The 6,136-nt window shown below is 36.2% G+C and overlaps 1 protein-coding gene across 1 annotated transcript in view; it reads left to right on the top strand.

The window, feature by feature from the left end:
- Positions 1-724: 724 nt before the first annotated feature.
- FTCDNL1 (formiminotransferase cyclodeaminase N-terminal like) overlaps positions 725-6,136 on the top strand; it is a 62,656-nt gene continuing 57,244 nt past the window's right edge. Inside the window, exons 1-2 of the mRNA XM_077154593.1 lie at positions 725-784; positions 5,263-5,398. The gene's annotated coding sequence lies outside the window, so the exon portion shown is untranslated. The remainder of the gene's footprint in view (positions 785-5,262; positions 5,399-6,136) is intronic.

Genomic DNA, 6,136 nt, shown 5'->3' with positions numbered 1-6,136 from the left:
CATAATGGGAAAGTACTGTACTAAACAGAGACCAGAGTTCTAATCCCTGTCCTCCACCCAAACAGCCAAATCTAGCAATCCTTTCCATCTATTCCAGGGATTCTCAACTGAGGATACACCCCCCTCCTATCACACTCCCTACCCTGGGACATTTGGTAATGTCTGGACATATTATTGATTGTCACAATCATGTGCCACTGGCGTCTAGTGGATAGGGGCCCGGGATGCTACAAAATATCCTACAACATGGGACTTCCCCCCACCACAAAGAATTATCCAGCCCAAGATATTAATAGTGCCAAAGTTGAGAAATGTCATCTACTCATTCACTTGCTTGTTGGTTCCTCTGTCCATTCTTTAGTTCATTCACACATTCCTTTACTCATACATGTACTTATCCCTTATCCATCAGTCCATTAATTCATTCTTTCAATTAATTTTTACAAAGTGCCTACCATGAACCAAATCTGGACCAAGTCCTGGAAATGAAAAAGATAATTATCCTATTCCTATTCAGTCTAAGAGGGGAGAGAAACCCGTAAAGAAATCATTACTGATATTATGATTTGGTCAGTGTTCAGCGGTACATATAAGTGGTAAGTTTCTGAACCCAGAAAAGAACATAATGAATTCTGGGAAAGAGGATAGAATTCTGGAAGACTTCACAGAGCAGGGAGGGTTTTGGGGGGTGGGGGGTGGGGCGGGTGGGAGAACGGTCATAGGATGAAATTCTGAGCAAAGCACAAGCAAAGCCAGAGACTTAGAGCACTGCAAAATACATTTGGTAAGCAGTGTACTGTTATAGCAAGAGAATAGAGTGAAGAGGGTGGGAAAAAGGAAAAGACACTAAAAAATAGAATGGAGCCCCCTGGCAAGGGTCTTGCCCTTCAGTAACTCTTCAGTAGAAGAGTAATATTACACATAAAGCAATAACTTATGTCCTTTAGGCCTGAGTTTCATAGCCTTAAAGTGTTTGATGAGTGGAAGCTCAGATTTTTTCTCATCTTTAAATCTGTGGTTTGTCAAAAAAAGAGTCAATCTCTTAAATATATTAAATATTTGTATATTATTAGATCATTGATAAAAGTCACAATATCTATTAAAATATTTTTATCTTTCATATGTAAAAATTGTGTTGTTTTTTTGAACAATTATATCATATATTCCTATTAATATATTTGCTGTTTGTTTTAGGGCTGGACATACATGAGAAGATTAAGTTATTTGGCAAAATACACAGAATATTCCAATTAGTTTATTTCTACTTCAATAACTAACTTAGATTGCACCCAGGAAAAATTTTTAAAGGTTTTTTCCCTCAACCTTTTTTACTATTTGTACTAACAAGTTTTTGACAATCTAATTAGTTCTAAGCTGCGTGACATATGTTTCATAATTTGAATAATTATTTCAAAAGCATTAGTGTTTAAGGAAATAAAGCCTTGGAATATTGTTTATTTATTACATTAAAAAATGAAGAAGAAACCCAAAGATGAAGCTATAGTGTGAATTTTATTTGAGTACAATTAGTAGCAACTAAATAAATATGACATAATTTGATTCTGATATACAAAATGCACTTCCATTACATATTTTTGTCACATATTTTTATATTTGTAATTTAAATTCAGCTTTAAAATATGGGTGCTGAAACCACTGCTAGACAGTTCTGTAGTGTCATTCAGAATTTAAGCTTACAGATCAAATGACATGAGATAAAAGTAAAAAAGTTGGAAAGGGGACAGAAAAGTGGGTTTCATATCTAAATAAAATATAGAGAACCCAAAATCTCCTACAAGGAACATTGCCATTCTTTTGCTTAAAATAGAGAAATGAAAATACTGATGTTAAAAGTGATGGAGACACTGGGAAGGGAAGGGCTGTATTACAGTCTTTGGAATAGGTTAATGATACAGTAACTAAGCCTCTTTCACCCTTGCTTGTTGTCCCAACCATAATTGTCTACATTTGATTGTATCTTTTTGAATCCTTCCTGCTCCTTCCCCGAAATCTTTATCCTTCTGGTTTCTGTACCACATTTCCTCAAGCATTAAAGTCTTTGATGGTTCATTTTAGATTTGACCCATCCATCCATCCATATTTATTTTCTTCCATAGAAATTCTTATTAAAATCCATCCATTAATTTAAAAAGTAAAGTGGATTTTAAATAGCTCTTCCATTTTGAGACAGCATCACGAATCTTATTTCAAGATATATGATTAATTTTCAAAAGACGAGAACACTGTATGATGTTATAAGCAAGGTTTTGTGCCCCTAGAAAGTTTTTGAACTAGCCAATGGTTTTCAAAGGCACCATTAGGGTGCAGGGAAAGGCCATAGAAAAAGCAGTAGGGGAGGCAAAGCACAGAACTGCAAAGAAATCCCCCTTTTCTACTGCTTATTCCCGTCCCCTCATCCTGTCAAAAGCTCTGCTTCCAACTCTGGTGACTATTTGGTTCACAGATTAGACATCATTGGAACAAAAGGTTATGATGATGTGCCAAGTGATCTCTAAGGTCCCTGTGACCTAAGAGTCTCTGAATTATTATTTGCAAATCCTTCTCCACAGACACAGAACTCCCAGCTAATGCAGTTGAATAATAACTAAGAGGCACAAGGCAGGATAAAGAAATATTAAAAGCCACATCACCATGAAGAAATTCATCTTTCCTACTTCTTCCTAAGAAATTAAACACTTTTTATGAAAAGTTACCTTTAAAAAAAGGTTAAATTCCCTTCACACACTGAGATATACCATAAGAGACCCCAAACCAGCAGAAAAACCTTCAGTTTGAGTGTTCTGCAGAGACCAAGTTTGGAGAGCTGCCCAAGAGTAGAACTGGTTCTGCCCAGAATGGATCTTTTTCCAAGCAAGGGACACCTGTCATCACATGTCTGCACTAGGATATAGCAAGCACCACATCAAGGCTTCTGCTCAGGGTCTCTGCAAACCCTGAGCACAGAGGTTGCCCTCCTGGCATTGTAAGCGTTTACTTTAATTTGCATATGCATAGAAACATCAAACAACAACACAGAAGCACCTACAAGTGCACCGAGCATGGCTGGCCACTACCAGACTATCACAAGATGTGTCATCTTTCTTAATTAAAGATGGCAGGCACAACCCACTAGTTGGAATTTCTAAAGTAAGTACTTACAGAAAAACCTCATAACAATAAAAGTTCATGCTACTTAGGGAAACATGTCTTTAAACATCCCCCATAATTTTTCTGAATATATAAAATACATTTTATGAAAACTAATAGTTTTAGAAATAACCTTACTGTGTTCATATAAAATAAAATAAATTTTAAGCAAAGATTCAGTCTATTTTAGGAATTGCTTTTCATCCGCAATATAACTAATAGCAATGAAAACAAAGAGCTGTAGAGAGAACTCCAAGAGATACTTCATTTCATTCAATGACTAAGTTCTATAATCAAGGAAAGCACAACTGAATGTTCACATGGAAGGTATATATAAACAGGAAATAAATTAAGGGATGAGCGGATTCAACTTTTAATTTGTGGTTAACTACATGAGATATTCTGGCCATGAGTGAATAGAATGTGTAACAAGTGATTCCAGTTTAAGTTAATAATCCAGTTTTAAATATACTTACATCATAGTCTACTATCCTTCATGATAAAGAGATCAGCAACCAAAGAAGAATCCATATTGTTTAAAGGGAAAGCAATTTCCAAAATATTAAACTGCAAAACAGTTACTTCTGGAAATTTTATGGGTCTTTTTTTCTTCCTTCATTAAGATAAAAATGGCTAAAGATCATATGCCATAATAAAGGCATGTATGTATGGGTAATGGAGGTGTTTTTTGTAATGTCTGTAACTTCTTCTGGAACATTAAGCTCCTTCTCTTCATTGAAAATAAATCGAGAGTGTAGTATCCCTCTCAAAACTAAAACTAAAAATGGCAGCAGTGAAACCCATTTGCTATTTTAAAAAATAACCAATAGAATATATATTTCATAACATCAATGATACAAAAAATTTAATTTTTTTCAAGTAATTGAAAACACTTCTTTTGTCTAACTTGTCCTAAATTGGCAACTAAGACTACTTTTTTTTTAAATCTGTCATTTATTAGACCACCTTTATGTAAAATAAGAAATAAAATTTTTTCATATTCCATGAGGAGGGACCAAGGTGGAATGAAATCTGACAGAGTGTAAATATTAAGTGAAAGTGAAATCTTAAAAGAAAAATGATGGCATTAGGAATTAGACTTCTGTCTTCCTAAGGGAGATATTCTACTCATGTTCTCCTGAACACAGGAACATGCTAGAATGTGAAAAGGGAAAACAGAGACACAGTATTAATTAAAATGTTCATTAAAACACCATTCCAGAATTGATTCTTTTGCTTGTTCAAAGGAGGGTTTGCCTTTTTTGAGACAAATTGGCCAAGTCTCCTATACATGAAGTCTAGGAAACTCTTGAACAGGCTATATATGTATTTGCTAATCTGGAAATTTCTAGTTCTGTTGCCCTTTGGAGGCTAGAGGGGATGATGCTTGCAGGGCAGAGTGGCACAGTTTCCTCTCAACCTTACAATCAGAAAGACACTGGAAAAGGAGAATGCAACCAGAGATAGGCCGGGGTTAGAGTGAGGTGAGTGAATCCAAGTCAGGCAAGTGCAGACTTAGATTCTGTCTTTATTTAATATTTTGATATTTTGTTCACCATGGTTTTTTCTGCACTAATTATCATTTAAAAAATACATATCGCATTACACTGTTTTTTGGTACACCTTAAATTTTGCACCCTTTCCTGGTCCCTGCCCTTCTCAACCAGCACCTGGGCTCTGGGTTTGGGTAGACCAGTGGAGCCACACTAGAGGGCAGCCAATCCCTTTTACTCTTCTCAGCTCAGAAGGGCCAAGAAAAGCTCTGACAAGAAAGACTGAAGTTCTCCCTTCTTGGAAAAATAAAAACAAAGAGTTTAGAAAAGTGTTCTCTTCATCTAACAGAGAAACAGCGGGAATGTTAGGAAATAGCAGTTTCACTGATAGAACTGACACTAGAAAGTTTTTTTTTGTATGCTGTATGGAGGGGTCATATTTCATTATTTTTCCATGTGTGTGTCCCATTATAAAATTAATCATTTTAATTATTTGTTTGTTTTGGGGGAACTGCATGGACCGGGAACCAAACCCGGGTCTTCTGCATGGCAGGCAAGATTTCTACCACTGAACTACCCTTGTATCCCCACTAAAAAGTTTTTTATCTGTCCTCTATTCCAGTGCTTATTTGTTTCTAGACAGGAACCACAATGGACAAAGGAACTAATGCACTGAAGGTGATCTTAGTCAGAGAAACAAGGGGTCAGACTAATACATTAATTCAAAAAGCCTGAACCACCTGTCCCCTCAAAGAATGGTGAGTTTAATAAAAGAATGTTGAATTGATATACATTTATTATCAATGTGACATGAAGTCTTTAAATATTGAACTGGGTAGGCTGACATGTTAGCTAAAGTAACACCAATGATACCTTTCAATCTTATTGCTGAAGTTCTCATTGTATTTCATGGTATCTATCTTGTCTTTTCCAAAAGAGATGCTTACATTCTGCAGGCAGGGGTAGACTCAGACATCAACAAGGAACACTGAGGCCCTGTTTTCTCTCCATTTGGGTTTTCCCTTCATTTGTGTTTGAAATGAGTAGAAGCTTCCGAAGGCACTACTAGTCAATGATACTTTCAGAACCATTATCTACATAATGTTCCCAGCAGTCCTAAAAGAGAGGCCTGGAAGACATGGGGAAGAAGCTTTGGTTCTGACAGTTGTTACAGCTAGAACCATAGCCTCCTGGATGTCCCATGACTTTCTCTGAAGGCATATGACAACACTGGACGTAATGTTACTGTCCCGTCTTCAAATTTAGCAAGTTGTCATGTCATAGGATTGTTTGTAAAGGTGAAATCCAGGGGCTTCAGTTCCATTGTTCTTCCATGGAAGGAATCTCTGGACACAGTACTTTCTGGCAACAGAAGCTAAAACTATTGGCAACAAAGGCACTCAAAAGTCAAAGAGGGAAAAATTAAGGACATCGATCTGGTCACGAAGTTCTCAAAATTACCCAGCAAATAATGACATCAGATGTGTATTAATCTG

This window comes from Tamandua tetradactyla, chromosome 3, assembly GCF_023851605.1.
Source record: "Tamandua tetradactyla isolate mTamTet1 chromosome 3, mTamTet1.pri, whole genome shotgun sequence".
Classification (NCBI taxonomy): Eukaryota; Metazoa; Chordata; class Mammalia; order Pilosa; family Myrmecophagidae; genus Tamandua; species Tamandua tetradactyla.
The sequence above is the reverse complement of the archived record's forward strand: the minus strand, read 5'-3'. Positions and strand labels throughout refer to the sequence as shown.